Source organism: Momordica charantia, assembly GCF_013281855.1.
Source record: "Momordica charantia cultivar OHB3-1 chromosome 6 unlocalized genomic scaffold, Mcharantia_2.0 BLBB01000006.1, whole genome shotgun sequence".
NCBI classification, from domain to species: Eukaryota; Viridiplantae; Streptophyta; class Magnoliopsida; order Cucurbitales; family Cucurbitaceae; genus Momordica; species Momordica charantia.
Window position 1 is genome coordinate 11541175 of NW_028275164.1, and position 18954 is coordinate 11560128.

Sequence of the window (18954 nt, forward strand, 5' to 3'; positions counted from 1 at the left end):
ATCAAGGCATTGTGATCATTCCATAGGGCCCAACACGTGATTCCGGCTAACCTCAGTTCAGAAGCTGATAAATACCGCATCCAGTACGTCCATCTCTCCAGAAAGCAATCATTAAAAAGGCTCCCAAGCTCCGCCTGAGGAAGAACCACACACCAAATCTGCTTTACCTACGGGCACCGAACCAGCGCATGATCAGTTGTCTCAACTTTTAAAGAACACCTCGGACAAACTGGTGTCACCTCCATCCCTTTCTTCTGAAGATTATTAAGCACAGGGATGATGTTATGGCACACTTTCCACATAAACACTTGAATTTTAGGTGGCATCTGGATTTTCCAAACCTTCCTCCACCAAACTTCATTGTTACTGTTACTTGTTGAGTGCATCAGTAGCTTATGTCTCATTTCTGTTTTGTACCCGCTCTTGACTGAGTACATCCCATTCTTATTAAAGTGCCATGCCCATCAATCCTCCACCCCTATATAACTAATCGGGATGTTAGTGATCACCTCCACATCCGCATCACGAACAGCCCCCTTGAGCTTCAGAATATCCCACTGTTTTGAGGGGTTTATGAAATCAACCACTCTCAACTGCATCTCAGGAACGGGATTTAGGGAAAGCAGTCTGAACGTGGACTCCCTCAGAAGCCACGGATCCCTATAGATTTGGTACTTGAACATCCAAATGTATAGCTAGGAACTATTTTATTTAATTTTTTTTCTCTCTACCTATGGTATGGAAGGTTCTCATAGTAGGTGGCTGTGGCAGTCGGAACACGGTGGTTCTGGGGGTTCCCTTCCTATTAACGGGTGAGGGGTTATGGATCTTGTAGAGGAGTGGAGCAAACTCAGTTTAACACCCACTGAAGATGAGGTATTGGTGGATGTGGATGTTGGGGCGACTGAGCAAACGGGGAGGAAACTAGAAGCCTGTCTTGCGGGGAAGTTACTTCTCATGAGAAATATATCGTGCGAGGTGCTGAGGAAGGTTTTTAAGTCCTTATGGAAAGTTGAGAAGAATCTGACAGTAGAAAGCCTTGACAATAACATATTTTTGTTTCGTTTTGAGCTTGCTAAGGATTGTGACAGAGTCCTTAAGTCAGGGCCATGGTCTTTTGACAAAGCTTTACTGATCCTTCTTAAACCCCCGAGAATGATGAAGCCATCAAGGTTGAAGTTTAAGTTTGTGTCCTTTTGGATTCAATTTTTGGATCTCCCATTGGACTATATGAGCAAGGTGTTGGCAACACGTCTGGGTAATGCTGTGGGAGAATGTGAAGAAGTGGACTATGATCAAGAAGGGCTGTGTTGGGGGGCCAACTTGTGAGTCAAGATAAAATACGATGTTACACAACTGCTAAGAAGGGGTATGAAGATTAAGTTGGATGGTGAAAGTGGTACCTGCTGGGTTCCAATGCAATATGAGAAACTCCCAGATTTTTACTTTCATTGTGGAATCTTAGGACACCTGGTCAAAGACTGTAAAGCGACAGTTGAAGCTATGGAGCGACGAAAAGGCTATCTAGCACCCTATGGCCCCTGGCTTAGGTTGAGGTTTGTTGAAGGAAGAGTCGGGATGTCATGTACAGGTGGTCTCTATCAAACTTGGAAGATGAGATCTCCAACAGTAGAAACATGAGTACGGAAAAAGAGGGGGTGCTGTAAAAGGTCAGTGAGAAAAAGGAGGTAAAGACGACAGAAGAGATGAAAGTTGGGGAAACGGAGGCCATGGTGACCGGAGGGGGGGTGTGTCGGCGAGCGATCGGGGGATGAAACGGTGATGGAAAGTCCGATGGTGTGTGACATAATGGCTGGTGATTCTGTTTCCTTTTCTGGAAATATTTGGGCAGAAAAGATGGGAAGTTTATGGATCTGGCAAGACTGGTGGAAAGTAAGGAATCTCTTTCCAAGGAAAGGATAAGTGGTGCGTCTAGGAAGGCAAAAATCAAGGAGATTGGGGTGGATGGCGGCAATAGTGTATTAAATCGAGAAAGAGTGTAGAAGATTTGAGGGAGGGTGGGCTCGAGGGGCCTATTACCGTTGATGGCCCAAATTGCACACAAAAAAGGGAGAATGATGCCCAAAGTCAGTTAGACAAATGAAGCGAAGGGCCTGGGAGAAAGGACTGAGTGAGGTTGGGATTGTTGCTTGGAAGGGTCAGAAAAGGGAAGGTGATGACGTGGTAGACAGAATAGGCTCAAAGAAGATGAAACTGATGCTTGTTGATGAGTTAGTTACAGGAATTGTATCGGTAGAGGCTGCGCATCAGCCTTGTCGGATGCCATGAAAATATTATGTTGGAATATCCGAGGGTTGGGGAACCCGAGCACGTTCAGAGATGTAAGTGACGTATTAAGTCACCGAAATCCCCATGTTCTTTTTATTTCGGAGTCAAAATGTAATTTTGTTTCCTTTAATAAATTAAAAGCTTGTTTGCAGTACTATGGGTGTTTTGTGGTGGAGAGTCGTGGTAAAAGTGGTGGCCTTAGGTTGCTCTGGAAGGAAGAAGTTGACCTCGCTATTAGGTTATATTCAGATTTCCATATTGATGCTTGAGTAAAGTGGAATCGTGCAAACTTCCGGTTCTCGGGGATTTATAGAGACCCAAAATCTCATAACAGACAATTTACTTGGCAGCTCTTAAGACGGCTGTATGTCGGTGAGGATTCGACGTGGGTGGTGGGGGGTGATTTGAACGAAGTGCTTCTTATGGAGGAAAAAGATGGAGGTAAGGGCAAGCGCTTTACCCTTGTGGAGGACTTCTGTGAAGCTGTTGATGATTGTAGATTGCAAGATCTGGGTTTCCAAGGCTCCTTGTTCACTTGGTGTAATCGAAGGAAGAAGGGGGATCAATATATAAGCGCCTGGACAGATTTTTGAGCAATTAGGCCTTCATGAATTTATGGGTAAATGTCAGTGTTCAACATCAGGATTGGGCAACATCAGATCGACCTATCTTGCTTCATTTAAGTGATAGCATGATAAGGCATGTCAAACGAAAATATGCCTTAAATTTGAGGAAGCTTGGACTAAATTGGAGGAGTGTGAGTCTATAATCAAGACTATTGGTGATTGGGAGGTCAAGGTGAGGGATGGTAGTCTTGCAGATTGCCTGAAGAGATGTGCTGTCGATTTGGGGCCGTGGGGTAGAGATTTCAACAAGTTTTTCAAAAAGAAGATTGTCCAAATTCGCTCAACTCTATCTAGTATTTATAAGAGTCCCTCGCCCTAGGATTTTGAATTAATTCATAGATGGGAGTAGGAATTGGATGATGTTCTCGAAACAGGGGAGATCTATTAGAAGCAAAGATTGCGCGGGAATTGGCTTAATTGGGGAGATCAGAATACGAAATGGTTTTACAAGCGTGCAAGCATGAGGAGAAAGAAAACTGAAATTAGAGGAATTGAAATTGAAACTAATGATGGACAGAGGAAATGGCTGAAGTGGAGGCGTGTTTTCCTTCTTATTTTGAGGAAATTTTCTCGTCTTCACACCCAGGGGAGGAGGACATGAATAAAATTGTGCATAATGTTCAGAGATTGGTTACGGTGGAGATGAATGCAAGACTGTTAGCCCCCTTCTGTTGGGTGGAAATTGAGCAGGCTCTCAAATAGATGCATCCTACAAAAACCCCTGGTCCTGATGGGTTCCCTGCTCTTTTTTATCAGAAGTACTGGGGTGTCGTGGGAAACAAAACAGTGGAAAGTTGCTTGGATATTCTTAATAGAAAGCGTTTGGTCAAAGATTGGAACTCCACTGCTATTGCTCTTATCCCGAAAGTGTCAAAGCCCCGCAAAGTGTCAGACTTTAGACCTATTAGTCTTTGCAATGTCTCTTATAACATAATCTCGAAAGTCTTGGCAAATAGAATGAAAGCGGTTTTAAATGAGATTATCTCTGATAGTCAGTCTGCGTTCATCCCAGGGAGGATCATTTATGATAATATTATTATCGGCCACGAGTGCATTCATGTGATGAAGAAGAAACAAATAGGTGCGGCTGGGATGGTAGCTGTCAAGCTTGACATGAGTAAAGCTTACGATAGGGTGGAGTGGGTTTTTTTTTTTTTTTTTTTTTTTTTTTTTGAGAAAATGATGTTAAAAATGGGTTTTGATGTCTGCTGGGTAACTCTTATCATGGATTGTATTACATCACGTTCTTTTTTAGTGATTATTAATGGAGAAGCCAAAGGCAACATTACCCCTCAAAGGGGATTAAGGCAAAAAGGCAAAGGGACCCAATATCCTCTCACCTTTTCCTCATTTGCGCTGAGGGCCTGTCCGCGACAATCCAAAAAGCTCAGGAAGTAGGAAGGATTTCAGGTATTTCACTATCGTCTATGTGCCCAACTATTTCTCATATTTTCATTGCAGATAGTAGTCTAATTTTCTGGAAAGCAAAGATTTATGAGCTCTATGCTTTAAAGATGATCTTATAGGACTACAAAAAGGCGGCGGGACAGAAAGTCAATTTTGACAAGTCGGCTATGCGGTTTTCTCCAAAATGTTAAGGATGACTTCAAAAACTATATGAAATTTATTATGGGCATGAAACTGGTCCCAATTTTAGGTGATTATTTGGGTCTCACGTCTAGTCTTTCGTGAAGTAAAAGCAGGAATTTCGCAAGGATAAAGGATAGAGTTTGGAAGGTGCTGCAGGGCTGGAAAACCAGTTTCTTTTCGACTGGAGGTGATATGATCAAATTTGGCACAACACTCCAAAATGACACCTACACCAACAAGGAAGAAGAACATGAGGAAAGACCCCCAAAACGAAGGAGACTTCATTGGACACATCAACAAATTGTGACTATTTTGAAAGCCAATGAAGAACCCAATAGGGTCAAAAGGAAGCGTGGAGAAGAAGAGAGGTCAAACAAGTGGCCCCATTTCAAGAACAAGCTTATCTAGAGGCCACTCACATGTAAGCACCGCCAGACGCACGCCTCTGCACGTGGGCCCTTGCCGCGCACGCCAACGTACCACTAACCTCACAGTGCCCATGCCATGTGCTCGCTGTCGCCCGCCCACGCCTGTGCCAGTTGCCTCCGCCCGCGCGCCAACGCCTTGCATGCATAAGCGCCCGCGCGCCCTGCCGCCACCCACGCACCTATGCTGCCACCAGTGCCCCTGCCCGTGCCCACCGCACGCTCACCAGGACCGTTGCCGCCCAATGCCAGTGCCCTGCTGCGTGTCACGGTCGTACATTTTTCAACCGTGCGGCGCCATGATCTAAGCTCGACCATGGCTAGCCTTACAAGGAACTCTAGCTCCAATCCACTTTACGCGCCCCTTTATGGCTTCGTCGGACCTTAGGCGAGGTTCTTTCTTCCTCGATCGAGCTTCACTTGCAGCAGAATTCTCACTTGTCTCGGCAATGCATGTCGCCAGTACGTGCATTTAAACTCTAACGCGACTCTAGCCGGCTTGCCTCTACGCTAGGCCAAGCCCTACGACTTTACCTTGCCTCTACTTTAGACCAAGGTCTTCTAAACGCAACGTCGCAACTTGATTTCAACCATCTTGGTTCTCGGCTACTCAGTCGTCCCGCTCCTACGATGAGGCAGGACCTTACCAGGATGAGTTCTGACCCAAACGGGGCCAAAACGAGCTTAAAACGCCAATCAGGTACAACTGAGAGATTCCTTTCGCTTAATTATGTCAAAACTAGCTTATCGGGCCCATCGGACGCCTCTAAGACCATTCCTGCCAAGAAACTAGTCAATAACGGGCTAAACGGCCTTACCGGATACTGCCGGGATGATTCCTACCGACTTTGGGACAAAGAATGATTAAACTTGGCAACCGGGATGAGTCTTGCCGCTTATCAGGCCAAGACTAGCTTTTTCTCACTTACCGGGTGCCCATCGGTACTTTAGGATGTCACCCCGAGCATCGGGATGTCATCGGGCTTCGTTGCTCAATTGGGCACGCATATCGATAACCAACCCATGTGCTTGTCTTAATGATCGGGACCTTCTAGACATCCAGCCATCCGGACACTATCGTGGCACGACGACTCTTGCGCTCGTGCCGTGTGGTTCGAGCATACCGTACCACATAGGGACCCCCATGGTGCAACCTCCGACACATGGACCGAGGCGCAATGCCGGCACATCCGTGCCGCTCGACACTGTCCTCAAGTTTACTATCCTCGACGGAAGTCGTCCAAGACACTCGTCTTGTAGACGCTCGCCCTTGCCATGACAGACGCATGTGCCATGGGGTGGCTCGCTTAGGCCCTGACATGGCCTAGGGGTAGTGGAGAGCCATCACCATGCCTCACCCCTAAGGTACATTCTAAGGCAAACTTGGTCTGGCAGGCATGTACGTCGTAAGTGGCAAGGAGTCACTCGCCAACGTAGAGCACACGTCTGAACTCCGATTGACACGAAACTTGGCGTGCTTACATATTTCACTAATATGCATCTAACTCTAAAGTTGCTCGTCCAAACTCTCGACGAAACCCCGACTTCTAGGGTCGTGGCTCGGGGCCCCAACTGGCCCCCGTTGAGCTTGTCACCGACACCACTGACATCGTCTTCGCCTTGCATTCTGCATACGCCTTCTCTAGACATTCTCTAGACTCCTTCTCCTTGGTCGCATCATGACACTTATCTCTCGGCCCTCGACATGGCCCGATGGGCGACATATGCTTGTCGCTGACACTTGCACACTACGTGGGCGTCACAACCTACTCTCCACTATTATGGTTGTGACATTCTCCCCCACTTAAACTGTCATCGTCCTCGATGACCTACTCGTGGGGTACAATCCAAAGATAAGAGTTAGGATTGTAACATTGCGCATTGTCAGCGTCCCTGTCGCTCATCGCCATCGCCCTACCGCCCATCGCCCAGCACACCTACCAGCACCTATGCCGCACACCAGTGCGCCTGCCCCAACACCTAGCGCCCAACGCCCATGCCGCACACCCAGCGCATCCCACCCCAATGCTTATGCGCGTGCACCGCCCGTGCTAGCCATGCCTTCACGCGCCAGTCATGCCTTGCCGCCCACTCCTCCCAAATAAGGAATATATTTCCTTATGATTTTGGTTTATTCTTGGGAGATTTGATTTAAGATTTACTTTTGATTTATTGTTTTATTTATCAAATTTAAATTTCATCTTTAGGCATGTTTTAGACATTTTAGGAATTTATCCTTTTTAATTTTGTTATTTTCTTTAAAAGATTAAGGACCTTGGCCTATAAATAGGCTTGTACCCCCTCCATTGTTACAGACCTTAGAATTTTTGAATTGAATATCATAGAGTGAGTGTTTCTCTCAATTGCATCGTGCAAACCCCTCTCAAATCTCGAATCCCTTTGTGTGGTTGAACTTAGGCCTTCATGTTTGAACCCCACGTAGCATGTTTCATTGGTCATCAAAGTCGTGGAATGTTTCCGACCACGAGCATAGTGAGTCATCTGTCTGCTCAAGGTAAGACTGCAAAGGTAATCCCTCTAACCTTGGCCTTTCGGGTTGAACCAACTATACGATTGCATTCAAGTGGCTTGTGGCTCGAGTAGCTCAATACGCTTGGATTGTCGCATATTAGGAGGTAAGGAGGTGCTGATTAAGAGTGTGGCGCAAGCTATCCCGACATATGCGATGAGCTGCTTTAAGCTCTCGAAAGTTTCTGTGAGGAACTTTCGAAGGAAATGGCTAGGTTTGGTAGGGTATGACGGAGACAAAGAAAAGGATCCATTGGATGAGCTGGGATAAAATGTGCTAGCCCAAGGAGTTTGGGGGATTGAACTTTCGAGATTTAGAGGTGTTTAACAAGGCTCTTTTGGCAAAACAATTATGGAGATTGGTCCATCAACCAAACGTATTGGTGTCTCGGGTTATCAAGGGTCTTTATGCTGGCGAGGGCTACCTGATGGATGCTGACATTGGTTCCCAAGCTTCTTATTTTTGGCAAGAAATAATTTGGTGCAGAGATCTTTTAAATCTGGGGTCGAGGAAGGTGGTTGGGACACGTAAATGAGAGAGATCTTGAGATCATGAAAACATGGTTAAGAAAAACATAAAAGAATTGACAGTCACTACCTATACTAGCAAGGTGCACCTTTCTTTTCAGTGACTCAATCATAAGAACTCTAAAAAATAATTGGTAGTCACTACCTATAGGCAAAAACAAGGAAAAAGTTTTTCATAATTTTCTGATCATACATAATTAAATTATAGAAGTTCCAATGAGAATTTTGTTTTGTTTACGAACTTTATGTTGATACATTCGCAAATTTAGAAATTTATTTCGAACAATTGAACCTTCTCAAACTGTTACTTTTTAAGAACCAAAAGGATTTGTGCCAAAAGAACAGATGCAAAAAAGAACAAAAAGTCTTGAACACGTAATGGATCCTGAACGACTATTTCCGCATCTCCGTGACCGAATCATCCCGTACTTGTGTTGGTCTGTAGGGACAATCTTCGCTCTCTAAGTAGCTCAGATAAAAACTGTGACGCAGCCAGGTCGTAGGGGAAGCAGGGGAATGCCAAAGTAATTAGGGCCAAATTCGGATTCCAAATCCTAATCTGAATCTTGAGCCTGGGACGTTACAAATCAAATTTGTAATTTAACCAAAAAGATGTTTTGTTAAGATACCTATTTTGGTTCCTATACTTTAAGACTCATTCCACTTTATTCCCTCTGCTTTTCAAATATCCAAATTTAATACATTCAATAAATCTTAAATTTGTTAGTTTGAGGTTAATTTTTATCTAACTTACAAAATAGTAATAATAATTTCTATCCAAATGAATATGTCGTTTCCCAATTTTCTGGAGAAAAAGGTTGGTAGAGACTAAATTTTTTAAGAAAAAATTAATCATAAACTAACAGTGAAGAAATAGACTGAATTTTGAAGAACAAATTAATCATAAACGAAGAGTGAGGAAATTTTGAGTTTGAAAGTGTAGTGACAGATAAATTTAGACATTTCAAAGTACATGGACTAAATTTAAAAAAAAATGGTGATTTAACTCATGTTTTACGCACTTGAAAAAGTAGGCCCAACCGACCCAAAAAAATGATATGAACTGGACTGATTCGAGTCAGTTTGGTTTACACAAAATAGAGATCGAACCGAACCAAAAAAATTCAGTTCGGTTTGGTTTTAATCGACTAGGGTTTCACCCTTCTTTACCCTTCCTTATCTTAAAGCACTGCTCTTCCCCCCACCTCACGACTCAAACCTCTCTTTCTCGATGGCATAGCATTGCCGACCCACCTCAACAGTTGGAGGAGGAGGACCCAAAAATTGTCAGGTTGGTTCGGGTTTGACCCGTTCATATTTAGTTATGGTCAGTTTTCCCAAACTCGAATGACCCGAATCGATTACACCCCTATGAAAAAACCCATATATTTTACTCTATCATTGGTTAAATCTCACAAGACGTCTTTAAATTTTATTTTACCAACTTGAAAAACCTGTATATTTTATTTTAGTTTCTATTTCACCATAAACTTTAATACAATCAACTAGCACAATTACAAAAACTGAAATTTGTCAAGTGAAAAAGGTTTTTAATATGATAATGATAGAGACGTTTTTTCATTAATTCGCTACCCCCATCTCTATCTTTGGCCAAATAACAACAAACCTCATGCCCAAGACCTTAAAATAATATGGAGAAACTCAATTTCTCTAATGGTAGAATAGACAAATTCATCCTACTAAAACCAAGGTTGCCAGGAACAAAATTCAAACCAAGTAGAAAATGGAGAGAAATAAGTTAAAGGATCTCACGTCGAAAGAGATCAAGGGACCTAACAAGAATTATAAGAAATTTCAGATCACTAAGCGGTCATATAGGGGCCTTAGCTAGTGATCCAGGCTGTTTCTCTCTCGACAATGAAGCTTATCCCCCATCGTCTCACTGACCGACTTGTACCCCTGTTATTTTGAGATCATATCTAGTATTCAGAGTTTGCCTCGATTTGGTTCCGCTCTTGCGGATCGCACCGAAACAGTGCTTTACCCTTAGATATCCAATCAACTGTTGTGCCTCAACGCATTTCAGGGAGAATTAGCTAACTCTGGGTTCGAGTGACATTTCATCCCCTAACCACAACTCATCTACTGATTCTTCAACATCAGTTGGTTCAGACCTCCACTTAGTTTCACCCAAACATCATCCTACTCATGGGTAGATCACCCAATGATAAGCCTTAATTAAAGGTTAAAAAGAATAGATTTACATGCTTAGTTGATGGTCATTTAGAATGAAAAGTGTATGATCATGCATCTATTTTAGCAAAAATATGCATGTTTTGTGATTCAGGATTTAAGCATTCAGTTATCGGTAAATGAAGGTTAATTGGTGTAAATATGTCTGTTTTTTAGAGAAAAGTGAAGATTGGTGATCACAATGCATCAGACACATCGCATGCCAAGAATTTCCAGTTTACTAGAGGAATGCGCCAGTCAAATTACTTTGAAAGATCCAGCTTCACAATGCTTCAGCCACATTCGATGCCTAGATTATCAAAATGTGAATAACCACTTTTGACCAAGTAATTGATCTAAGATTTGGTCTCCTTTCCTAAGATCTCTACAACTACTAGTAGTTGCCAACTTCCCATGGATTTCTCAACATCTTGTTACCTCCCAATCCTATAAATTGAGCTTCCATGGATCAATTCAACATACCTCATTTTCCATGTTTTTGTTCTTCCTTTCTACTTTGTTATCAACTTTAGTTTTTAAGTTTTGTTCTTCAATGAATATTTCTGCAATTACTCTTGTTTATTTTATTGCAATTCAATTTGTTCCATTTTGTACTTTCTTTCCAACTTCAATTAAAATGCATTCGTTTGTTATATTCTCTTATGTTTTCATTACTTTCACTTCTATGAGTAGCTAAATTATTTCTTCAACCCTAAACGAATGATTTAGTTCATCTATTTTAAATTACATCTATCAGTGAGCATGTTGTATTACGATCTCTTTACTTATCTTGATGGATACAATTTATCCAGTTGATTTTCTTGTTGGGCACTTGTTTAAATCACATTAGTTTGAATTTAATTCTAAAAAGGTTAGAGTCAAACGGATCTGATCAAGGTAAAACGGGAAGTTACTTAGAAATAATTAAAATAAGATCCTAGTCATAGGCTCTTTTACCTGTTAAACGTAACTTGACTTGATTTATTTAGGATTCTAGAGTTGCATAGACATATGTAAACACTAGCCTAAGCTTTTAAACAAACTAAAAGCGCTATGGAATTGGAGTTAAACCAATTTGCATAAATTGGGCTTAATTACGGGCACATTTAGTAGGTGTAATTAATCTTTTTAGAACTAAACAGTAGTAGGAGGTTGGCTTTTTAATCCTTGTGTTTTAAGTCATGTTTTCCAACATATTCACCAAATTTTTATCCCAAACCCGATTGCTTATTCAAGCAGTTTACAAATTCATTTTTAAAAGAAGACTAGTCCTTGTGGAGACGAACTTGGAATATTTCCAGATTATTACTTGTGACAGTGTGCACTTGCACCTACCCTTTAGCTATTAAGCAGAGACGCAACAAGTTTTTGGCGCTGTTACTGGGGACTTTGTTTTTGTTTTAATTTTATTCTTTGTAAATTGTTTTTGTGTGCGATCACTACATCATTTCTGTTTTGAAAATATCTCCCTATCTAACCTCAAAAGTGAGCATTACTGCAGAGCACAAATTCACACTTGCTTCCGTATGATCCCAAAATCGAAAAAAAATTGTAAGAGGTTAAAGTGTGAACAAAGACTACAAAAAAAAAAAAAAAAACAGCAACAACAAGCGAAAATCCAAAAAAGAGAAGGAAATGAAAAGTAGGAAAGGTTACTTATATTGAGCCAATAGCTAGCACGAGTGATTGAAATGGATCCTCAATTTTTTCTACCAATGGGAAGTAGCTCGTTCATTGCTCCTGTTAATCAATTTTTTTGTTCATATTGTGGTGATAGCTGCCATTCATTTGAACATTACCCATGTAATCCTACATCCTTATTCAAATCCACTGGGGAATCAACAACAGTTCATCCTTATTCAAATTCCTACCACCAAGATTGGAGGGATCATTCGAATTTCTTGTGGGGAGAGCAACAACTTGAAAGTAGCTATCCATATGAGCATGCATTCCCACCAGAATTCCCGACACAGCCTCAGCATGAGTACGATCAACCATGGGATCTAAAGCAAGTACAATCGTTGGTAATTTTTAGCCTTGAAGAGACGATGATAAATTTTATGGCGAGAAATGATGCAGCAATATGCAACCTGCAAATCCGAATAGAGCAATTCACTGATGAGTTGAGGAATAGTCCACCAACAACTTGTCGTAACGATGTGGAGATCTCAAAGCAAGAAGGGGAGCAAAATGAGGTAATGAACGTATGGAGCAAGTTCAAACATGACACAATGGAGCTCATACTGGACAACGATGACCCACCATCCTCTAATGTGATGAACGAGGTAGGGAGAATAAGGATGTTAAACAAGAGCAACCAGTAGAGGTAATTGAGCATAAGGTTGCAAAGGACCTAAACCCATCACCTCTCAATATTGGACCACTTTTTCCTTTCCCTTGACATTTGGATACAAATCAAGATATAAAGAAGGGAGAGCTAACCACATATTTCAAGGATAAAATAGAGGAAGAAATAGGAGAAGATGAGGTAGGTTCAGATGAAGAATTTTATTCAGAAGCAGCAACCAAAATTCCACTTTTAAAAAACAAATTCATACAAGTAAGTCATCTCCCTCTCGAGCTGGACCTTCAAGCATATTGTGCTTTGAAGAAGAGAAACTGCGACATGGCAGCAGAAGAAGAGAGGTCGAATGAGCTTGATTTGAGGGGCACTCTTTTGTGAATTATTTTACTTTTAGTTTTGAAGATTATTTTAATTAAAAAAAAACTCATTGATTTTTGTTTGTTTTTCATATGCAGAGTAAGAACCTCGATATGGTTAATTAACTTAAAGGATGAAATTTTTTTTTTCTTTTCTAAAAAAAAAAAATCTTTCTAAAATAATTATGTTATTTCTAAAAAACAAAAGAGGATTTTATTAGCATTCTTTTTAATAAAAGAGAATTTTGGGTTTTGTCTTTCAAGAAGTTAATTGGGCTTCTAATGTCTAAACACTTTGTTAAATAAGAGAAATTTGAGTTTTGTTTTTGTTTCTTAATTGGTTGTATTTTCTAAAAAAATTTTTGTTAAACAAAACCGTAATTAAGACCCAAGTTAATTTAACCTATTATATTTCTTTTTATTTTTTTACAATTATTATTTTGAGTTAAAAAAAAAGAAAAAAAACAAAGATAACAGTTTTCGAAAAACAAATAATTGGGTTTTGTTTGTTTTAAACTCGGGCCTTGGATTTTTTTTTTTTTTAAAAGACAACGAAATTGGGCCCAAAATTTGTAACCCAACCGTGCCTAGGGTTTGTTTTGTTTGTTTTATAAAACTAATAAAAATATCAAAATAACAAAAGTCAAATGTCTTCTTCCCCAAACCCCCTTCCCCCTCCTTCGTATTTCTCCGGACCCCCCCCCCCCCCCCCCCCCCAAATTTAATTTTCTTCCACTTTTCTACCATGCGAACCTCACCATCTCATGCATGAAGCTCCGATTCCTCACCATCATCTTACTCCACTGGTTGCCAGTGTTCCCAATCGTCCAATGAGGAAAGCCTGAGTCCAAAACGAAGAGATTGAAAATGAGAGTTTCTGACCTATATATCTCTATAAATTTTTGGATTTATTTTCTTGGTTGCTAGGTTAATTTATTAGTGTGAATGATTAGGGATAGGTTGTAGTTAATTTTGATTTTGTTTATTTGGAAGCATGCTGCAAAAAGTGAATGCATAATTTGTTTTGTCAATTTGAAGCATGAAGAGTAATGGATTTGCCATCTTTGAGTAGGTTGTTGTTTCTTCTCATGTCGATGACAACACTTAGGAATATGCATGAGCTTTGTTTTCTACTACTTGGATCAAGCTATTAATCATTTGCCACGATGTTTTTGGATAAAATCGTTTTCTACTTCTTTATGTTTAACCTTTAAACTTTTTAGATCTTTTAAGAGGATCCTTGTCCTTTAGTGTCAAAAATTTTTTATGCACCTCTAAAACTTTTTCACTTAAAACCAGTGAGGACACTGTCTCCTTCAAGTTTGAGGGAGTCACTTCCCTCAAGTTTGGGGGAGAGTAGCTTAATCATGCCTAATAAAATGTTAAGGTCCTGTGAGCCGAAAAATAAGAGAGGTAAGATAAAGTGTTAAAAAAATCAAGAAAATTTTGTCTTGAAAAAAAATAGTGGCAAAAGAAAAAAAGGGAGAAAGAAGAAAATTTGAGGCAAGAAAATGAGAGAATAAAAGTAAGGAAGCTTGCCTTAACTCAATTCCTACTCAGTTTGTAAAAAGAGTCCCAGTTAGAGATACTCATAATTTTATGGTAGCAACTTTGATCTAGCTTGACTTTGTGCAACTCACTAATTGACAAGCTCAGATTGGTTGCCAGCCTAGAGAATCCCTTGAGTGACTTTCCTATTTTTCGAGTCATTTTTGTGTTAGAAAATTTTCATTAAAGGGAGTGTTCATAGTCTCTACTGGAGTTTGAAAAAGTTTTTTGAGTTAGACAATAAAAGAATTTGAAAAGTTTTTATGTAACGCCCTGCGTTACTAAGGTTAGGTTACTCTCAAGTCTCGGGGCCTCTTTTCTTAGAAATCTTTTTAATTTAATTTAAATGTTTCATTTAATTTTATTTTGAGCTGCTGCAGAAATTGTTGTGATTTATTGACGTGTATGTAATTATTTAATTATTGTTTAACGAGGAGTCCGCTTCTTTGGCATTTGTCCTGGGTCGTTGGACCAATTCCTAAAATTCTATTATGAGATATAATTAGGCTTAAGGAGGGTGGAAGTAGGATTCTAATTTCTTGTTTGTGGGCTTTGTTTTGTTTTAACAAAAAGTAATTGGGTAAGTGGGCCTTCCTTATTTAAAAAAAAACAAACGAGAGGTAAAGGGGAAAACCCTAGCCCCCAAACCCACCTTGTTCGTGATACACCCCCCCATTTTCCTTCTTTCCGTCTTTCCTTCCATCACCGACCCACTCTTCAACGGCGCCCATCTTCGGTGGACGGTAACAGACGGCGCGATTCGGGCAGCAGCAGGCACGCGGCTCCGGGCAGCAGCGGCGTGTGGCAACGAACAGCGTCGGACGCGCAGCTTCGGGTAGCAGCGGGCGTGCGGGCGATGTTGGGTAGCAGCAGTAGCGGCGGAGGTGGGGCGTGGGTGCGGTTTCGGGGCATTTTTCGGCGACGCATCCCCCCTCACGAGCGGGTTAGGTCTCCTTTGGTGGTCGGAAATCGCGACGCGGGTCCTTGCTGCACACGACGTAGTGGGTATCGAATTGGTGAGTTTTTGTTGATAAAATAGCTTGGACAGCAGCAGTTTTTGCTTTCGGTGCCTACCCATAACCATTAGAAACTTGATTTACGCAACCTACATTTATTCGAGTTAGGCTGGAGTTACCTGCACGTAGACGAAGGCGATTTTTGCTGTAACGGACGTTGCAAGATCCCTTATATTGAATTTCGTTGGCTGGAAATTTTGTGTTAATTATTTCTATCTGTCTATTGTTGATTAGATGTTGAATTGACGCAAGATCTAGGAGCATAGCAGTGTGTAAGTAGCATCAGGGGGCGAGTGCATACGTTATTGAATGTTAGTGGAATGGTTTTGTGCTGATGTTTTTTGTTAGAATAGTTTACTTCGTGCGTATAGAAATTGTTAGTTTTGGTTTTGTGAACGCCTAGTGATTGTTGTTGAGTTACATGTCATTAATTCTATTGTTAGAAATTATGAGCATGCATGGTTACTTGTCATTGAATGTGACTGGTCAGTTATGATTATTATGGTTGGGAGAAATTGATCTATGACGTTTGGAAACATGTTGGGGATGAAATACATATGTTGATTGTATGTTATTTAGTTTTATGTTGTTTAGTTGGAAGCTGTTAGGTAGTGTTTCGTTTTGTACGTCTAAAAGTATGCTGAACAATTGTGTTGTGACTTAGAATGTGGGTGACTTTCGAAATACATATGTTGATTGTATGTTATTTAGTTTTATGTTGTTTAGTTGGAAGCTATTAGGTAGTGTTCTATTTCGTACGTCTAAAAGTATGCTGAACAATTGTGTTGTGACGTGGAATGTGGGTGACTTTCAAGTTGTCTTGGAAGGGTTAGTGGGAGTTGACTAGAGTGATGGGACGGGTTAACTGTTGTTATCATGTGGGTTGTCGGAAGTGAAAACGTATGCCAGTCGTTGGGATACACAAGGCCTTGTAGTGGATGATTTGAGGGTTATGTGGTAAAGTTTTAGCGAATGACGATGTTGCGAATGCGGGGTTTATCTTGTAATGAAAGTGGATGTACCGGTGTTGTGGCCTCGTGGGCAATGGACAAGGCGGTTAAGTCCCTACTAGATGTCAAGGCTCCGGGGGTAAAAGGCCTTGGGGATAATGACAAGGCTGGACACCAAGTTTTCTATAAAGGAGTATTGGGGTCTTGGGGATAAATGTCAAGGACCAATACGCTGGTAGCCATCGGTATCTTGGGGATAAATGTCAAGAACCAATACGCCGAGTAGTCATCGGTACCTTGGGGATAAATGTCAAGGACTGGTGTGCAGTTCAAGGCCTTGGAGATAAATGACAAGGTCGAACGCCATACTTTTGTAGAGGGAGGTCGGTATCTTGGGGATAAATATCAAGGGCCGATACACCTCGAAGAGTTAGACTTGGAGTACTAAGGTAAAGGGTAGAACAAATTTTAACTCGAGTGGGTCACAGGTTAGTGGGTCGTGTAGTCGGAGTCCTGGGAGTCCTGGTGTTTGGATGTTTATATGGTAATGTTAATCTACTGTTATCATCTCTTGTTGCCTGGTTGTTTGTTTTGCTATTGTGTTTGATGTCGCTGTGATTACAAGCATGCTGTTGTGATTAGTTAGGGAGGGATACTTACGGAGTATTTTATATACTCACCCCCCTATACCTTAATTGTTTCAGGTGCGAACAGAGCCCCAGATCGTGGTGATGACGTGGAGGAGGCTTGACCGAGGAGGGATCACTAGTTGTGTTGGTTAGGATGGCGGAAACTGTCGTTCATTGCGAGTAGCGTGAGAAACTTATAGTTAGAGGTGTACTAGACATTGGGTTGACTCACGGAACGTTTTCTTTTTCTTTATTCATTCTAAGTAGGCGACCTAATGTCTTCCGATTATTGTTATTATTCGAGCCACTGATGCACTATGGATTACTAGACTAAATGATTGTTTTTTTTATTGGATTGCTAGTCACTGAGGCGGGCACGAACTTTTAGGAATTGATTGTGTTGTGAGTCTCTGATTATCTTTAAGGTAACTGTTTCACGTCTTTCTATTGAAGGGTGAAGGGATAGGGGAATGATCGTATTATTTAGAGACAAGGGAATGATCGTATTATTTCAATATTTCAGGATGTATTTTCAAGGGCATTACACTTTATGTTGCCCTTAATTGGGGGGGGGGGGGGGGGAAGTGAATAGGTAATATAGTGACGTCATGTGGGAAAGTAAATAAGTAATATAGTGACATCATCTCGTTAAGTAGTGAAATTTGGGGGGCGTCACATTTTATCTATTAAACAAATGTGGCCTTATGATGATTTTGCTTGAGAAAAGTAGTAGGGATTAGAGTTTTGACGTTTCTCCTGAGACACCTTACGATGATTTTGCTTGAGAAAAGTAGTAGGGATCACAATGCGTCAGACACATAGCATACCCAGAATTTCCATCTTACTAGAGGAATGCGACAGCCAAATTACTTTGAAAGATCCAACTCCATGTTGGGTACGGATTATGCTACCAATTCTTCTATGTGCAAGTATACACAATCGTCGCAGAAAGTAATAAAAAGTTCGAATCCACAGAGACTAAATGTCCAAACACCCAATATTCACTTAAGAAATCAATACAATAAACTAAATAATCTTTCTTCTGAATAATGACTAAAATGCATTGAAATGAAAGCTGTTTAAATATATGTATTATATCAATCTCATGTAAAGTTTTCGCTAGAGTTAACAAACATCCACAATCACTAAGTAAGTCTTTATGAAAATAAGGGCGCAAGGGGGAGAGGATGTTGACTCTTTCTGGGCCACCTTAATTATGCTGCAGCATTAATGAAGTAAATGCAGTGGTCAAATAGACAAGATGTTCTTCCGAACACCCCAAATTTTCTACCATTAAAGTTCTTAGACAAACAATAACAACATATATGAACAGTTTTTTATGACCGAGCTAGGTGATGCTTATTCCTAACTCACCACACTCTAAACTTAAGTAGACTCTAGCTCGAGATGAAATTTTTCGCTCCCTAATACATTTTTCCAAAGGTTATCAAAGAGATATTTCAACATGGTGATCAAGAACATCGAAAATAGAGTGTTACATCAACTTCAAATCAAAACATACTATCATTAATGCAAAACAACAAGGTTACAGCCCAGAAAATGAGTTCACAACATCTACCCCTTACATAAGGAGTTTAGCTAGATAATGTCATAAGGAGGTTCATAAATATAGGAATAAAAGCAATACAAAGATGCTAAAAGATGAAGAGAGGGAGCTGAAGATCAGCTCCCAATAAGAGTTCTCGGCTTCTTCTCAGTTGCTGATGACTGGTCTTCTTCTCCTCCTCACTTTCTCAGACGGTTGGAGAGGTTTTCTTGAAGTGAGGGCTAATTCCTCCAAAAATGAACAGTGAGATTGTCTTCATGTGTGGAAGCTTCTCTTCTTGTTGACATTTATACCTCCTTTCGATTTTAGGACAACAAAACAAGTCCTGTGGGACCCAACTTTCATCCCCAGGTGAAACGTCCAGTTACTGTGGTAAAAGTCATTGAGAAGTCTTTTCACTGCT

The 18954-nt window shown here is 40.8% G+C and overlaps 1 long non-coding RNA gene across 3 annotated transcripts in view; it reads left to right on the forward strand.

The window, feature by feature from the left end:
- LOC111023877 (uncharacterized) overlaps positions 1–18954 on the forward strand; it is a 37988-nt gene that overhangs the window by 644 nt on the left and 18390 nt on the right. Inside the window, exons 2-4 of one of the 3 annotated variants that reach the window (XR_015791744.1) lie at positions 27–4325; positions 10358–15405; positions 17060–17375. This is a non-coding gene — a long non-coding RNA (uncharacterized LOC111023877). Of the gene's footprint in view, positions 1–26; positions 4326–10357; positions 15406–17059; positions 17376–18954 lie in introns of those variants that run through there. The other 2 variants (XR_002603215.2, XR_015791745.1) reach the window with 2 other exon arrangements.